Consider the following 19,459-nt stretch of genomic DNA (forward strand, 5'->3'; position numbering starts at 1 on the left):
TGAGATATAACTATGGTACTGGAAATAATCGTTCTGACAGCTGAGCCAGGCAAAGAGGTTGCCATCAGCTGAAGTGGGCAGGAGCGATCCTGTTGCCTGGTTAAGAGAAACTTCAACAGAATATTGCACTTCATTGCTGAATTCTGCTCTACTCATAGAGAAGAGGACGAGATAGTACATCTCCTTACAGTCGTTTGTTATGAACTAGATTCCTGTAGGAGAATGATCTCTACTGATCCTCATTTATTCCCAAACTAAGTGGAAGGTTTACTCTGAGTAAATCTTAGCTGTCCTTTCTCAGCCTCATGTAGGCACACAAGGATTATCCCTCCTGAAACATGGCTAGTCCTTGAAACACTGAATAAAACAGCCAAGAACATACATTCATATCTTCAGATGAGCCATAATTCAATAGTTATAAATTATTATGAACCTTCTTAATTGCTTTGCTTGTATTCCTTTGAACACGTTTTCCTTTCACCATTTGTCAAAAGGAGGGAAGGTCACTTTAGAAAAGAAGGTTTAATTAAATGTTTTCTCCTGGCCTTGGCACATTCTCTCTTCTATAACCATATTCCTTTGGGTCATATTTCCTCCAGAGTCCTGGAAAGCAATTTAGTGAAAGTGAAGGATCTGTTGATTTACTGTTGGAAAAGGAATGTCAGCCTAAGTATCTTCAACTGTAATTTGCAAGTGACCACAACACAGAAATGAACAGTTCAATTAAAGGCAGCCTATTTTCAAGTGCTGTGATATTTCTGTGTGCTTTGTGCTGTTTATTGTTTTGGTTTGGTTTTAGAATACTTACACCAGTTAGACCCATTATTCCCTCTCAGTAACAGAAATAGCTCCAATAAACAAAGCTATTTCTTTCCTTCCAGGGTCATATTCCTCTTAGCCATAGTACAGAAATTATTTTAAATCATGCTGCAATAAATATTCCTGCTGGAAGCCCAGTTTTAGGCAAGCCACTTCAGCCCACAGAGTTCCTCTTAACCCAGATGCACTTTCAATAGAGATCACACTGCCGCGGCCTGGAAAGGCTTTTACATCCTAATTTTTTTTATCCTTTTAGATCCTCTAAAACCCAGAAACACCTGTAATTTAATGGAACAGGTCTTACCATTAATGCTGCAGTTACTGTAAAAGTACTGCTTACCTTAGTTGGCCAACTGTCTGCACCTGTGAACATCTAAAGGACAACATTTTGCCTAGCATCTTCTATACTGATGATTGTTTGAATGTTCCTGTGCTAACAAACACTAACTGCATGTACATGAGAAACCACACTTTTTACTCCTCACATGAAGATATTAGATATTGCTGATTACATGCAGACTCGGGTCACAAAACCTACGTGCTATTTTAAAGATAAGTTTCACAGCTACAAAGAACTCCTTGAAAATGAAGAAAATTAAACTATCAAGGAAACTTTTTTGCAAGTTCGCGGACAGTCAGAAACAGTAGCTCAGAGAAGACACTGCCTCACAACTATCAAAGGAGGGTTATCCTCAAGACACGTAGTGTTGCAGCCAAGTCCCATCCTTGCTCTCACACGGTACTCCAGGTATGACAGAAAAACAGAGTTTAGGGTTGACTTAGATAGGACACTGCGTGGCTGTCAGTCACTCAGTCCACCAGCAGATGGGTAACAAGAGATCCAGGAACATAGAGGAAGATGCAGTTTTAGCCTCGTCTGTAAGACATTTAGCCTTTATAAATTGCTACTAGCAATTTCAAGTTTGGTCAAGCACATTTGAGATCAGTGCGAGTAAGCATTTGTGTAATTTGCACAGTAATCTATTGGTTACTTGTGACATGGGTCACAGAGAGCGTAAGATCAGTTTCTACTTTATCACTTCAGTCCCTTTGATCTGCTGTAGTAGCACAGACTAAAACATTGGTTTACATCCTAATTAAAGATGTTTTTTATACAAAAACATTGCTAGATGAGATACTTTCCCCTTGCTAGCAGTCTTTGCCACCAGTTCTGGAATCACGGGTATGTATCCACATAGTGTGTATGTAGCATCTACAACAAATGGGAAATGATCTGGTGTTCCTGACTATAAAGACATACTAGGGAAATGTATTCTGCTTCAAACCTTGCAACGTTCAGCTTCTCACATAAAACTATCTGTGAGCAAACAAAACTCTTCTTGGGGCACACCCATGCTGACAGGGTTAAAATAGTATCTGGTTTATAGTAGCTAGAGCACAATCAGCCTGGTAAATGCTATAAATCAAGAAGCAGCATAAAATTTGACATTAAATGTACTGGATGTTATTATAAAAAGAGAAATTGGTTAATTTCCTTTCATTTCTATCTGAAAATGAAAAATAGTCCAGGTAATGAATATCAGTGATCTACTGAAATGCCCGTCATTTATTTACAAGGTACTTTTCTGCTAAGATAAGATGTGCATTTGATCTCTCCGAGTTATTCACCACAGCATTCTGCCTGAATAATACTAAACAACATTTATAAACATTTGTGCTGTAATAGTCCTTGATAACAAAATAAAATACCAAAATACAGAGGATTTGGGCTTTGTGACTCCAGTTGCAAAAGGCAGTCCTGGGCAGCTGTTGATTTTCGATTGCAGTTGTGACACCCACCCAACTACTGCTACCAACCCTGTTGGTCTTCATCGGCCAAAGAGGTCTCATTAGGGTCACAGTTTCCTAGCATGGCAGGCAGTTAAAACCCACCTCCCATACCTTGCATTTCTAGCTCCACATGACTATTGAAAACAGAACAGAAAAGGAGAAATGAAAGACACGCTTTTATTGCAAGGATATTTGGTACAGGAGAGAGGGAAAAACTACACAGCAATAAGAAAGATTCATGGTTTTCAGTTTCCTAAGAATATATGATAGGATGAATTTTCTACATGACAAACCCTGAGAATAGTTCACAGATATTTTAAAAAAAAATATGAACAAACATATAACCTTCCAGCAGGATTTGTATCAATTAAAAAAATTATTTTGTTGTCTCTTAAAATATTAAAATAGTGCTGCTTTGATGTCTGAGTATGCAAAAAAAAAAAGCTTTCTTCCATTTCATGCAATCAGTTTTTTCTTCACTACAATGCACCTCCCTGTCATACAAAAGGCAGCTGCTGTACAGCAGCCAGCGTGATGAAGTTGTTAAAGCTACAAATAAGGAATCAAACAATCTTATCTGGAAATACTGCTAGAGAACTTCTTAATTAGTTATCTCCGACTTTAGAACAAAACTGATGAGGCATTACTTTCTACCAAATTAATTTAGACCCCTATCTCTAATTAGTACACCAATATTAAACTGGCAGAAGCATAAATCCAGTCAACTTCAAGCATGTGACAGAACTATGTTCTTTGAGGGTAAATAGAAGGAAGACAAAAATAATCTGAACCTTTAAAACTTAGAGATAAATATGTGCTACAAAATCCCAGCTCTAAAAAATTAATGAAAACATTTACCAGGATGAATCTTAATCCCTGGTTTGTAGGTATTGTTCAAGATTCCTTTTAACCCTCTCTATTATTTATCAGATATTGTTGCTTTTTGTAAAATAATTGCTCTGGAAACTTGCTCAGCTTTCACAGTATAAGAATTTTGCAATACTGTCAGCTGACCCAAAAAAATAGAAGGGTATGACATTAATATTTTCTTCACATTTTTTAGTTTGCTTAATTTCCAAATTTCCCATTTTGCTTGACAGAGAATACTTGAATTCCTTCAGCAAGAAAATACAAAATTAATGTTTCATTTTGAAGGAATGACTTTTTTCACTTCATTTTGACTTAAATTATCATTTCAGACTGAAATGAAAACCCCAAATTTCTCAGTCTTTCTCAGTTTTTTTAAACTTTGCTGTGGTTTGGCTTTCTGTGAACCTGTTAACAGTATTTCTCACAGTGCAAGAACATTTAATTCCATTTTTAAACTATCACGAAGCGTGGGGGAAAATTCTATATCTTTTGTCCTCCAGCAAGAAAAAGGATGCTAGCTGGAAGAGAATTAGGCCTTAATGGTTTTATACAGATTATGGCCTGCAATAGAAATCATCTGCTAAATCTAAACAAATAAAAGCAGACCTTGGTATACTGGGTGTATTCAGATTTGCAGGGGAACTTGGTGACAGAGGAGAACCGTATGACTTGAACTTTCTTGACACTTTTGGCTCGCATGAAACATTCTTCTCAAAATTCTGATTTTTGTGTTCACATGTGGAGTGGAACAAAAGATCTGGCACCTTTGATAACAAACCTATGGAATTGTTCCAGAATTAGTTAAATGTGGTAGTTTAATTAAACAGATATTCAATAACCTAGGCCTGGTATAGCAACGTGGGCTTTTAGCATTTACTAAACAGCTAATTACACTACAATGCAGGCTTTTTGTACTAAATTATCAGTGCATAAATAGCCCAACAGTGATTTGCTCGTCAGTACATCTATGAGATATAAATGAGAAAATTGCCTCTTATCTCAGCAGAAGGTAATATATATTTTAAGTCCATCGAAGTCAATTATCAGTTTCTGCATCGTTTCAAATTCTTTAAAGAGATGCACCATTTTGTTACGTAATGACAAATAATAGAGAAAAGAATCTTGAAATTGCATATAAAATTTTGGGGGGGTTTCAGAAATCCAAGCTGTCTCCTATGTAAATAAACATATATAGCAGCTGCTTATATAGAAGTTTATATAGAAGGGCTGTTCAGGTAAAATACCCTAAAGAACAATCCTAAAAAAAAACATGATTTCCTGAACTAATATTACAAGTAGACAAGGTGCTGTACACTGTGGCCTTGAAACTTGCCAGTTGCCTTCGCTATACGTTCTTCCATGCCCATTAAGCCTGGTCTGGAATCACAGCATGGGTTTGGGTAGTCTGCCTGAATCTCCCACGTCCTGACCAGTCCCTGAGTTTTTCTCATAATCCCCCAAAGGGATTCCTATAAACGGTGTGGCAACCTCTGTTTTCATTTTAAACACAGCAAAAGAGGGCTAGCTCTCCCCCTATTGCCTGCTGCATCCCATCAGTTAATGGCACGGCCTTAATGGTTTCCTTCCTCTGCCTCATTGGATTCACACGTATTTCATCCCCCTTTCTGGAGGAGTCCGGGCCCAAACATCACCCATTCTGCACACGTACGCATGTGTATCCATGAGACGAGGAAAGCAGAGGGCAAAAAATAATTTTTATTTACTGAAACAAAAAACAAGTTAAAATTCTTCTGTAGGCTGGTGGTTAAAGTGGTTACCAGGGGGTTTCCAACTCCTGTCTAAATAAGTGTTTCTGTTTTATGTACAATGAGTCATCAAGTATAACACAGTTGTTTTCTCTGTAGTAAAGACCAGAATACAGGTCTTCCAGTACCCTGTTCAGAAGTACACATAAGAGCAATTGCTCACAGGCTTTCTGACTTAACAACCCTTATACTTACATATATTTGAATTTACTTAAGATCAAGTTTCCAAAAAAGAGTCATGATTGTTTCCCTCCCCATCCCCACCTCCCTGAAATTCACTGGCTACATTATCTCCCATCAATCTAACTCTCCTTTATTGATTTGAAGGTCTCGGGCTTTGGGTGATAGCTCCCATTTTAAATGGGTGCTATTTGTCGGCGGCAGCACATATTCCTTTGGAAACTAATTATAGGACATGGTTTTACACTTTACTGATTCTGAAAGCGTTAAGAAGAATTCTCAGCCCATAAAAGGAGTTGCCAAAACTGGTTCAATGGCCATGTCTTAGTTCTGGCAACAGAGCAGCATTGCTTCCTTTTTCCGCATCTTCACAAATACTATTTTATTGCTTTCATATTGATAAGTAATAAACTCATCCATTCACTGACCTTAATTCCAAAAGACAGCCTTTCTTATTTCTGCTCAATGTAATTCTGGAAGAACAAATACTGTGCTGGAGTCTGTATCAGGGCGTTTCTTTCTCTCGCCCTATCACTATGAACTCTAATTTATAGCGGCTGTGTGCTGTTTTGCTATTACTTACATTAACAGTCTGAATGATAAACAAGTGATAGGTTCTTTAATTTAGAGTAAGCAAGCATCAAATTTTCAGTGCAATTTATTACATATGACTCAATTTGCACTACACTTACAGAAGAGAAAGATGATGCATGTCCTAGAAAGGAGCAACACACTTAAAATGCAAAATTAATTAATCTGTTCTCAGCTTCAGTCTTCTGCCTTCCCAGTTTTGTCTTTTAGATAGCAAGCTCCTTGGGGTATTTTCTATGACACTGAGCTGTACTAAGCTAAACATACTGTCTGCAATCATCCTAACAAAGAACTACACAAAATCTTTTTTAAAAGCCTAATTTATTGATGACTCTGTCAATAAGCATTCTGTCTTGACAAGAGGAAAAGTTATATCTTATAGGGCTCTTAAAAAATTAAAACAGCTTTTGTGGTTTACAAATCAACTCTTATATTTGTACTCTCTCTGGATCCCAATGTTATACCATAAAGACAAGGAAAATCCTTTAGATTTAAGAAGTGCTGTCGCACAGTATTTACTGATTCATTAGGTTGCAGGGTGTGTGGAATTTTAAGCAACAGACTTGCCTTTCAGCTATCAAGTTCTCTTGCTCTGTTCAGCAAGGTAGGAACCTGGAGCCAATGTCAAAGTATCACATATTTATGAATAGACGGACAGAACTATCACAAATGCCTGAAGTCAGTAGCCAGACAGAATTACTTAGAGCCCCAGGGAAGCTGCATGGCAGTAGATAAATGGGGACAGATCCTCAGCCAGTGCAGGTTGTCATAATAACATTTCATTTATTTTCTTGGCCTGTAGGCAGAAGTATAATGTGCTTTGAGGATCCCTGATGGAGGCAATGTCTCACTCTGTACTTTCTCACTTTGTTTCTGCATTATCTCATGCAATCTATTGCTTTCATTGTTGTCACTGTCTGAATTTAGATGTCGGCTCAAAGTTTATTCTTAAACAGTAGTTTATTCCTATATGAAAGCAAAAGCACAATAGGAACAAAGACCCTTTCTTAACTAGAATGCAGCAAACACCTTCAGCACACTGCAAAGCAACACAAGAAGCATAAGTGAAAATATGAATCTTTATAGCACACTCTCTATCTCATCCTCCCAGTACTCCTTTTCCACTGCACTCATTTTAAACGGCAGCCAAGCCCAACTGGGTGCTTCAGGCTTTACAATCAAGCTGTCCATGGTTATAAGGAGAAGAAAAAATAATTTTAAAAAACCTAGAAGCTTTGAAGAGTGTCTTCAAATGCTCTTGTAAAAAGATAAAGGCTTTAATTAATTAAAATGAAAGTGTTTTATCAACTCTAAGTACAGTGTCACAGTTAATAAGTACTATTCAACAAGGGGGTGACTAACTCTCCTCCCGGGTGCTCATAAAAGGCTTGCAAGGACTGGGGCAGGCAATATAAATATCTTAATAAAGCATATGTTTAGGAAAGTGCCCCCAGCAAAGCAGACAAGAATGCCAATTCAGTTCATCACCAAAAGAAAAAGAAAATTAGGAACTTGTCAACTTGAGAGGGATGGAATTAGCATAATCAAGAAGCCTGTAGCCACAGCTGAGTCGCTGACACAAAAGAAAAAAGCTAGTGCTGACATTTGAAGCCTTTGCTATCCCAGAATACTATTTGCAAATGCAAAATAAGTGGCTGGTATTTCCTGAATTCTTCTGAATTCAGTGTGACATAATGCACATATATGGATATAAGTTGAATTTCACCTCTGTTAGGGCACCAGTCCTGGGCTTCTAGATCATTTACATTCTACTTAAACTCTTATTCCCTCCAGATGAATGAGTTTATTACTATGTCATGCATATTTACAAATGTGAGAATGCTATAATCAGGATTAAGAAAAAAACAAGCCTAACACATGTAATTAGTGTACTTCCTGAATCTAGGAAGGGACTTTACATACTATGAAACAAGGACAATTCCAATAGTTCTGGATTAATACAGCAAGTAAGATAAAATCATCTGTCTTTATTGCTGCTGTTGTACAAGCAAAACTCTCCTGCAACCCAAAAAGGGGGAAAAAAGCCCTGAATTACTTTTTATCCAAGCTGTACCCTGCCTCATGACCACTGCGGGACAAGCAGGACTTATGCTGTCACGGATAATGTGGGCCAAATTTGCCAACTACTCTAGAAAATGCTCTGGAACCTCTGTAGGAAAGAGCAGGGGAGTCTGTCTGTGAGTATGCTTGCGTGCACGTTTATATTAGTAAGAGTTTTAGCATTGTCTAGCATTGCAAACAACGTGACTACAGATCCACATCTACTTTGGAGACAACAAGTTTTTATGTGAATGGCCTAAATATTATTTGAAACAGCCACGTATATTGCCCGAAACCGGTAAAGGTGGCCAAGTTTCTGAAGAAAGGATTATATTGCAAAAGCAAGTTTTAAATCAGTAGAATCTACACTAAAACAAACAATGCAATTGTCAGACTAAGATTATAGAGGAATAAAACAATTCATGAATTAAAAACAACATGGGACATGGCAAACACCAGAAGATGAAGGGAAGCAAATCTTTCCAGCACTTCCATATAATCACTGCCTGTCAAAAAGACTATTCTGTTTTAATTTATTTTCATTACAATCAGGAGTATATAATCTATGTAGAGGTTTTTAAATGGTAGAGTAACAAAATAGAGCAAAATGGCTGTCTTTTTGAGTAATTTTTTTATTCTTTGTTTGTGGAAAGCAAATGCATGTAAAAGAAATGAAAGGTGAAATTTTCCATTAAGCAGTGTTTTAGAATATTGTCTTCACAAATGACACTACTGTTTATACTGCTCTATTTAAAATGGCTTTAAAAAGTGTTTCATCACAAACGTGCCGAGGTGTTTCTCTGCCTTTAAAACTGAAAGGCACTGTTGACACTGCACACATCAAAAAACTCTCCATTTTAGTACATAACATTTTACTCAGTCTGATATTCTTCCCTAGGTTCATTATTTATAAAGCTTGATTGAGAATTTCAAAAGAAAAAGAAGAATGCTAGAGTTGACAAAATTTAAAGTGTAGGCATGCGATCACAAAATAGATAAATAAAAGTATTCTTGTCAGTTGCATAGTAGGTTTTTCCCCATAGAAATATTACTAATTCCCAGCTAACTAAGAGCACTGTCTGACAATGTTTACTCCTAGATGAGGAAAGATGGCAGCAATCCTGTCAGTGCTCACTCAGATTCCCAACTGCAATGTCTCTGCTTAGGCATGTGGTGATCTCAGCTCTCAGGGACATTGTGCTGCCTGGTTAAGATCATTTCTAAATTCAGAAATGTTGTTTTCATTTACCCTTTGCTAAAACCACCACACAACAGATCTTTGAAAGTATATTCTCCTATATACTGTATATCTGCTTTATACAGATGAGTCAAGCAATCCATCCAAGTCCTTACTGTCAATTCCTGCTGTTCTGAGCGTTTCAGACAGAACTTAGATGAACATATGTCATACTGGGAATTAACTATGAACTTAAGCAATGCACTTGGTTTGGAAACTGCTGTGCAAAGAGCAGCCTAAATGGAGAAATCGGTGACAGATTTTATGCGAGGTACTTCATCACCAGTTCTCAGCAGCAAAGCATTTACTCTGTGCGCTTTGGTTGTAGCACGTGTAGCTTGACCAGCATTACTTTTCACGCACTAAGCACAGAACTGTTCCCAGTACCAGCTTTATGGGACAAATTTCAAGTGTCAATGTGGAAGATGAAGTGTAATATGTTTTCCTCCATCCTGTGAGCCCAGGGAACTTAGAGTTGGTCATTTCATGATTTAGACTAATGCTTCAGGATCATTTAATATTTTACTTTGGGTTAATCACATTAGCAATAATGTAATGCATCTACAATGGCCTGGGATTCTTTCCAAAGCTCTGCTGTTTATATTCAAGGAAAATAAAGGAACAGACACCTAAAGTGATTCAGAGAACAAACATTTTACTGCTATAAAACTCATTGACATAATTCACTGGAGGGAACTGTTATTTCTGAGCCAAGAATTAACTAGCCTCATCTGTAGGAAATTGTCAAAACACATCTGAGCACAGTTTCTTCTCCTCATACATATCTTTTGTAAAATCAGGTCTCATTTTTCAGGCTGGCAAAGCTTATTAGTAGTCTAAGAAAGATGCCAACAAAATGGCCTAATTCCTGACTACTTTTTTTTTTTTTTTTAAAGCTGTGTTCATCTCCATGGAGTTCATAAAAGTAGCAGTTAGGACATTTGCTATGTACAAAAATGATAACTCTTGTAATCCAGTGGTGTTTAGTTTTTTGCATTAACTGAAAATGCACTTTTAATAACGTTACAAGGCTATTTTATTAATACAGTTTCAGAATTGTGTACAGAGCATTTGATCTAGAGACTTCCTCATAGCATTGGCAGAGGTATGGTAATAATACTGTATTTCTTAAAGCATGTGGAGGCTGATCAATATTGTGGTTTGTGTACTGCCTCTAACTGAAAGGATGATAGAGAGATGCATTTGTGTGTCTATACCTCTCCACTTCACAGTATCTTAAATTAAAGCAAAAAATCACCTGCCACGTCTAATGTCTCCTTCTCTCTGCATGATCACTTCTCCTTAACACATGTAGGCTGATATCAGTCCCAACAGGTGCTATTCAAAATACAAGATCATTTGGCTTAAAATAAGGGAAATCAAAACAAGACTGAGTTTAAATGGAAGGCACCACAGTCACCTCATTACAGACTGCCACTCTGCTGTGATCCAGTAATATTTCAAAAGCTGATCTTTCTTGGTATCTGCTGGGTTGGTTCTCAGAAGAAATAACCTCATTACTACCAAAATAGGTAGCAAATCCCATCCTTTTTCCCAAGTCAATGCTGCACCAATGCTATAAGATGATATCAAGGGATCTTCTTATTCTAGGAGCCCTACTTCTCATCTGAGACATAAAACTCAGGCAAAAACTAAACAGCAAAATGCAGCCTCAGTAAGAAAGCAATAATTGCACTGTATATCCCAGCTACTACCATGCACATCCTTCACACCTAAACTGCTCTTGTGGTTTCACAAAATTATTCAAGTTATTGTTTCTCACATTATTATTTTTCAGTGTCTAATCGCATGCTATTCCTGAGGGACGTTACACCTTGTAGCCAGGTTTTTCTCCAGACATGTTTGCATCTCATTTGAGTCTGAAAAGATTATTTTCTGATTTAGAACAAACCCAATTTTTAATAATTTTATAATATTTTAATATTAAAGATTCTACTGTTTGCATGAGAGAGTTATTTTAGAAGTCTGCTGGTAGAAATTAAGTTACCTCAACTTTTAAATTTGCTGAGGATTCGGGGATTGGGTTTTTTCTGTAGCCAAGATTGAATAAAAATTTAGGAGAATTATAGTCCTTTCAAGCTTCCCTGTTCTTTTCCCATAAATATCTGATTGTCCACAAGCATTCACACACCTGTTCAATCAGAGCACAACTGAGAAGGGCAGTGGCTTAAGTGACCATGACCATGTAGCCTCTGTTCTTCCTGCTCTTCAAAATAAAAGGGAACTACTAGAAAATTTGAAAAGTGGGCAGCAAAATGTTCACTTTGTTCTAAAGATCTCAGATTTTAACATAAATGAGCTGCATGAAACGATCTATTTCTTTCACTGAGAAAACAGCAAATGACAGCGATACCAGAAAGTACTGTCCACTCATCAATTTCTTAATGAAACGTGTGTTGGATGAGTGATGCCAGCACAATGATAACTGGAAAATTAAAATTACCACCACATTCCTGTATAGCTCAGGAATGCTGAAAGACAGCACAAAAATTAAGCAAAAGCTCTTTGGAAACACTTAGTGCTCATCTATTCTCATCGAACTGTGTTCCTTTTGAAGCCAATGTACACCAGTGGCGTGGGCTCGAATGGGAGCTGTTAGGCTGATGCTGAGCACTTTGTGAACACTTCTTCTCACACTGCAATTCAGAGACTACACAGAAAACATGAGGGGCTTCTTAGAAAAAAAAAGTAGTATGTGAAAAAAACTGTTCTTCAAGGGCAGGGGGAGAGGATTGTCTGACACATGAGCAGATTACATGCAATCCAGCTCTTACCAAAGAATGGGGAACAGAACAAAGCTTTGCTAGACTGCCAAAGGGATCTGAACATCACCACGTTCCTGGAAAAATAACTGTAACCAAGGTACACATTTTTCAGATAAGGAAAGGAGGAAGAGTACTGAAGTTTTCCCACATACTTTAAAACAGGAGGTTTTAATCTATTTATTTAATTATTAATCTAAATTTGAACTATTAAAACATTCCATTTTATGATGGCTTCCCTTGTCCCTAAAACAGGAGTAGAAAAATAAAACACTCAAGTGAATTGTTACTCAGCAAAGCAGAAGGTGATACCTGGATCACATACCACAGTGCAATGAGAGATACAGGAACAAGTGACTGTTAGCATATATAAACAAGAAAACCAAACCTAAAGGGGAAACCAAAAATAAAGGAGAACAAAAACTGAGGTAGAGTTTTACAGAAGAAACATTAGTACAGGAAGGAAGCAAAATAGTGCTGATCAGCTGATATCCTGAGAGGATGATAAATATTACTGCCAAGGGTTTAGGGGGTTCTCTAGCTGTCTATGGGTCACATGTTGAAGATATTTAACTGGACAACTCTTGTAAAGTCCAAGAAAACCATTCAAGAAGAAAAAAAGAAATCAAATTTTTCACACTGACTTAGTATCAGAGGCAGGAAGCAACAAATCTCTAAAGACTGAACACAGGTACACACGTACACACGTGGGGAAAATGGCCTTGCCCTATATTTTTCAGAATCAAGCTTTATAATAGGAACCACACGCAGCCCCCTACCTGAATATGGAAAAGTCCTGAACTGCCTTGCAACAGTGTGCTGGGAGTTAGGTCTTAGTATGCCATTCGGGCAAAATAAGTGGGCAGAGTGGGTTTGGCAAAGCCAGTAGCTGCTGTTTTTCCAATTTGAAATAGAATTCAATGTATTTCATGCAATTACTGTGTCTGTGGACATAAACACACAACATGCATTTCCCATCCAGCCAGATTTGGTCTGCTATAATGTAACACACTATATAAAAAACACACCTTATTCTAGACTGAGAATCTACCACAACGATCTTTCCTTAAATCTGAAAACAAGTCCCAGTTCCTACATTGTCACCACAAAGAAGTTCATAGTAGTTTGGATGCTGCCATCTTTCATGCTGATTTTATTCCAGTTCTGTTCACGTGCACAGATACTACTACAAAGGATGATTCCTAAAAAAATCAACAGAAGTTGTATGGTGCTCATTTTAGACGACTTCAGTTCATGTTTTTGAGAAAGAGGCCTGATTCTTCACTGCAGGTATATTCATGTAGCACAATGACATTCATAACCTACTGTGTATGCCAGAAGTATTTTAGGGATGTAAATCACTACTTCTCAGAACTCCTAAGCTGGAGGACCATGCTGTCATGATTGCAAGACACCTGACATTACATTCTGCCATACAGATATACCTTCTTACTTCAAGGTGACTAAACTATTTTAGCCCCTGTCCTGATATCAAGATAAAATAGATTTATCAGAATAGAGAATCAGATACCAGATACCTAAAGATCCAGCTCGTCATTCTAGCTACTCTCCACATAAGTGCGTGATGTAAATGTAAATGCAAGCCATCATCTATTTTTAAATTTTAGCATTTTACTCCACACAGCTGCACAGCTGTAGGGAAGCGATTGGTAAAATTTTATGCAGCGACATTATCCACAATTTAACAATCTTGTCGATACTTAAGATCGCATCTAGAGACTATAACTTGTGGACCTGTTACAGAGCACTACAGTTACTTCTTCAGTCTTATCTTCTATTTGCGTTCATGCATTACCTTCATGCACTGTAACCTTTCTTTACAGAAAGGCATTAATACTCTTATCATATTAATGTAATTTTCAGCTCTGCAGCCCAGTTGTTTTCCGTATGCCCACCAAAAACAATCCATTGAGCTTGACTGCAGGACTAAGGCTTGACAGTAGCATTTTCAAAAAAATTGACTTAGCAGTTTTATGAAATTACAAGTTCAAAAGTCAAAATATAGCACATATCTCTTATATGATTATAAAGGTTTAAAATAGTACTCTTTGCTCACTTTGAAAATGTTGTATATATAAGATAGAAAGCATTAGCCACATGACAAACAGCTGTCATAATCATTTAGGAAGCATTGTTTACTTGATAATTTATTGTAAACCTTCTCAGTGTGAAATTAAACTGATTTGTTCCTTCTGCTGTAAGACACAAGTGATTTTTCTTGCCTTAAATCTAAACTAAAGTGTTTTCATTTATTAAAAAAAGAGACAGCTTGATCTGAACTTTGAAGATTTATACTCATGCCATAATCCTCCACGGAGTTTATGTCAATGAAAATATTACACTATAAATAGCAGCTGGTTTTGACAGCATCAGTCCACAGCAATAGCAATATGGAGCAGCAATACAGAAATGTAGAAGCAAAAGCAGATTTTAGGTGTCAGTTTGTTAGGAATACACATCACACTTACTGCCACATGTACAAGAATAATGGTCTGAGCAATCATTATTTATCCTGAAGGTTTTTTAATTTCAATTGTAATGATTTATTAGAGATGGTGAAACAATCTTTTTTGGATTTTGCACTTGTTTCTAGTCTTTACAGTTAATAATTATGTACTGAATGCAATATGCTGATGATGGATAGCTATGAGCTTCAGATTTATTCATGCAAAAATATTCAAGACTCCTGTTGCAAATGCTGTTTAATGGCCATCTTTGAAAATTGGGTTATAAATCACTTAGTCAAAAACCCCCTCCTGGTATGTGCAGTTTTCGAGATATAAGCTGAGGTCTGAAGACTTTTAGTTACAGCGAGACAGCCAGTGGAAGGCTGAGGCAGTTGTACCGAGAAGGGGAGTTCTTCCAGTAAAACCTTTGACAAGCAAAGCCAGTACTGTTAATTATTTTACAGCAGCACTCCTAGGGCTCTAAACAAAATCATAGCTCTGCTAAGCTAAATTTTGTGCAAAAACATAATGAAGGATGTGCGCTTACAAGGTAAATACACAAAACAGACAGGCAATGGGTGAAGGAAGTATCTTATCCCTGTTATATATAATGAGGCCAGAAACACAAAGAGAAACCAGACTTTTCACTCTTGAAATTGCCCTTCTTTCCCCACTGATCTAGAAAAGGGAGTAGCTAATAATGACCCTGATGTGACAGCTCTGTAACATCATGTTCCATCACACACTTAGATCATGGAAGATTGTTACTCACGTTAGGAAAAGTGACTATTGTAAACTTTCCCAAGCCTGACGTTTTGTTCTTAAATCATTAGCTACATTAAATATACATATAATCAACTGGGTTTTGGGCCTTCGTTGGTGCTTGAAGTTGAAAGGTGTTTGATATATCTGGACAGCATCAGCAGGACAGTAGATAGTGCCATCATCCATATTGTCCTCAGAACAGTATTTATGGCACTCAGGGGTGTGCTGTGGAATCACCTCAGTTTCAGGCTTTCCAGTTCTTTGCAGGACACACAAACTGATCAGTCATTAAATAAAAAGGGGATAGAATCAACTACATCCTGACAGGACATGTTTTCAAATCAAAGCAGTCCTGGTTCCTTCATCTGGAGCTCAGCTAACCAGTGTTGAGTATATGGGAGGTGCAAACCAGACCAGGTGGACTGCAAGCAAGATTCAACTTGTATAAATCAGGCTCCATTCTGCAAATACAGAAAGCCTCTGTAGACCCAGAAGTAGAATTTCAGTAATTAGAATTCAGATTTCAGAGAAATGCCTGTATTTGGAGATTTCCTGGCACCTAAAGTGAAGGAGGGCCAAGAATCACACCTTTAAGTATAGACACCAGAAGTTCTGCTCTGCCTGCCTAGACCCTCATGAAGACATGAGTCCATAATTGTTCTGTGGCTTCACTACAGAAAGCAGAGATTTTATCCCCCAGTTTGTCTTTGTGGTGAAGTGAGGGAATTAAAATTTTGCAATGACTGAATAGTGATTTGCTACTCTATATTCCTATTTTGTAGTTTGTACAGCCGATTCCCCTGACAATTTAGGATTTATCTTTCCATCCACCTTCATTTCAAACCACATAAGAAAAGATGTTATCAACTGCTTTGTATTCAGTGACAAATTCCTCCTCTTTCTACCAAATGCATTCTGACTGTTGCTAAAAAAATTATGCACTTGATAGCACAGAGGGATTTAAATACCGTCAACTGTAAAGGGTACTTCTGCAAACTAATGCTCAGTTCCTAGCAAAGCTTAGGCCTAATTGCTAGAGTCAGGCTGAAGTCATAAGCCCCTCTTCCAGATTTTTAATAGAGTGGCTTTGAACCCAGGTTTTGATCCAGCCATTACTTAAAAACAAACAAAAAAAAAACCCAAAACACACACCACACCACCTCCAAACAAAGAAACAAATTAAAAAGGAACAAAATTGAACAGCTTTCAGGGCTTTGAATTCCTTTATAACTAAATCATTTGAACCTAAGACATTAGTAAAGCCTAAATGTTTACTAGAGACTAAACAGAGAGAATAGATAAACTCCACTACTATGTAGCTCTGATTAAGGAGTCACTGCATTTGTTTTTATGGAAAAGAAGTCATCCTAAACAATTAATGTATAGAATAAAAAGATGTAAAAATAGAAATGCAGAAATAAAAGCATAGAATATTTAAAATAGCCATGAAGCAATGAACAAGTAATGGAGAGCAACCAGGAAAGTGGGACAGGAGGATGGAAGAGACCACAAGAATTAAAACCTGGTAACAGGAGAAGACAGACAAATTTGACAGCAAGAAAGAAGAAAAAAATATTAAAAAACATTTTTCTGACTAGATCTTCTTACAGAAACTGAAAACTGAGAAGCTTAAAAGGTAAAAGATGTTTACACAAATGTTAACAGTAAAGTATTTCTTAGAGGCCTTCATGATAATTTATATACATTTTAAGCTTGCAAATTCTAGTGGCTAGAGCATAGATATAGAAAGTCTTTTGAGGAAGTCAGGATGTAAACTTGAAGTGCGTATCTGTGCTCGATTTTAGTTGTATTGACTGTCTCATGTAATTTGTTATGCTTTGTTTTTTCAACATTTGCAAGTTAAAAATAGCATTCTAGTTCATATCTAGTACATCAGAGTTAATTATAGAAGACCATGATTTTCAGTGCTAGGTGCCTGACGTTAGGCTCCCAAGCCTGTGTTTGGATATGAAATAATTAGCCTCAATTCCAGAACTAACTTAACTGAGTCTGCTTAACACATACTTAATAAAATTGTTAATGTTCTAATTATTACAAAAATATCTTGTTATTTTAATACATTTTAAAACTCTCCCATAGAATGCAAAGAATTATCTGGTCCTTTTCCCAAAGGACTTTAAATCAGTAGGTAAGTGTATGCTCTCCAGACTCAATTTCCAGTAGAAAGATACTATTCAATGAGAAAAACAACAATGGCATCTGACCTTGTCTTTTAAATGAGAGTGGAGGCCAGACCAAAAGAAAGCATCAGCTGTGGCTCCGTGGCATTCTTGTGGCATAGAAGCCTTCTTTTCTTTTTCATATGTGAAAAATCTAAGACAGAACTGTTATTTCACTAGATATTTGCTGCAGGTTTTTTCTGGCTTTAAATGTAATACTCCTGTTAAGATTTTATGTGAGTATCTTCATCCACACCACGTTCTCATACTCTGCTCTCTGCAGAATAAACAAGGCAAAACGGCTACTGTCCCTAACTATAACAATTAGAAATTATACATGCAGAAAAGCTTCAGCACACCAAAATGCTGCAAAACTCTGTTAATCCAGATTTTTTTTCCTATGCCAGAGGATTCCTCTTGTCAATGATTAGTTAGTAGTTATATCACTACTAATGAAACAACATCACAGCCAGAAATCCCGGTTCCTACTGGCCCCATTGCCTACCCTTTTTCACATTTCCTTTTAGTCCTTTCAGTCCTAAGTGAAATCCTTTCTGTTGTCTTTCTATAAGAAATGCATCACAATTCCAATACACACAATCACTCAGAACTGGCAGTTTCTCAGCTCCAGTAAGTTCAGAACTGCATGAAGGCTAAATTACTTCTGTCCCAGGAGACTGATTCTTTGAGGTCAAGTCAAGCCCATTAAGGAGACGAGAGCATGGGGAAGTTTGTGCTGTAGCCTTTCAGCTACACCTATCATGCGTAAATGCTTTGGATTTTTTTATTTCCCGAACTGTGCAGGCTCTTAACTATTATCTTGCTGATGTTCTCTTGTACTGGCCAAATAGTGCTGTCAGTAACTACGTCTAGCAAATAAGTGTAGCCTAATAAGCAGGGCATATAATTGTGTTTAGGAGACTGGGATCCTTTTCCTGATTCTGACCAGTTTTATGAGTTTGGGATCATCACACCTCTCTGTCCCACTGTTTCAGCCTTCACATCCCATTGTAGTTGCAACATACACAGGGCAGGTCTGTCTCACGTTACTTAATTCTGAAATGCCAAGCACAGAGAAAGCCCTGGACACCACTGTTTCATACATTACAATAACAAAGACAATGGCAGGTAGCTGATTAAACCTCGATATAATGTTTCTTTTTCTTTTCCCCATGTAAATTTTTCTATTTTAACAAAGTGGAAAGTACCTAGCTTGCTTTACTCCAAACTAATGAATAGGTTAGTGCCATCAGAACTGCTTTCTAGCAATTTAAAGACCAACAGGACAAGGAAAAAACCAAACAGTTATTCATTCTGCCTCCTTGTTGAGTCAGCACCAGGACTGTTATTTTTAATAAAAAGATAGAAATATTTATTCCTGAAGGACTCAGATTTTTTGAGGCTCAAGCGCTATGGCAGAAACAAACATCTTTTTTTGGGGTTTTGGGGTTTTTTTTTCCTTCCATTCAGTATTTACATATAAAAAAGCATTCTTCATGCTGAGGACGGTGAGGGACTGGCACAGGTTGCCCAGAGCAGTCGTGGCTGCCCCATCCCTGGAGGTGTTCAAGGCCAGGGTGGATGGGGCTCTGAGCAGCCTGGTCCAGTGGGAGGTGGCACTGCCCATGGCAGGGGGTTGGAACTGGATGGGATTTGAGGTCCCTTCCAACTCAAACCATTCTATGATTCTATGATACTTTGCGTATAGTTCCTGTTGTTGTCTCTGACTGAATAAGACTGCATGCATAATATTTACAGGAAAGAATGTTGAGGTATGTAGTTTGTTAATATTACATATTATTCTAAAATCTATTTTCATGTGTTATTGCCAAAAAGAAAAATATACTCAAGGAACACTGTCAGAAAAACAGTAAAGCAGCATTGAATGCATATCTAGGGAAGAGTACATTTTGTTTGCATCAGTAAATTCTGTATTAGCTTGGTGGAC

The 19,459-nt window shown here is 37.3% G+C and overlaps 1 protein-coding gene across 1 annotated transcript in view; it reads left to right on the plus strand.

Annotated features, from left to right (window-relative positions):
* The window catches only part of SLC9A9 (solute carrier family 9 member A9), a 191,921-nt gene that overhangs the window by 117,666 nt on the left and 54,796 nt on the right, over positions 1-19,459 (plus strand). The gene's annotated exons all lie outside the window — the stretch shown is intronic.

The sequence above is a fragment of the Phaenicophaeus curvirostris genome, chromosome 10, assembly GCF_032191515.1.
Source record: "Phaenicophaeus curvirostris isolate KB17595 chromosome 10, BPBGC_Pcur_1.0, whole genome shotgun sequence".
Taxonomy (NCBI): Eukaryota; Metazoa; Chordata; class Aves; order Cuculiformes; family Cuculidae; genus Phaenicophaeus; species Phaenicophaeus curvirostris.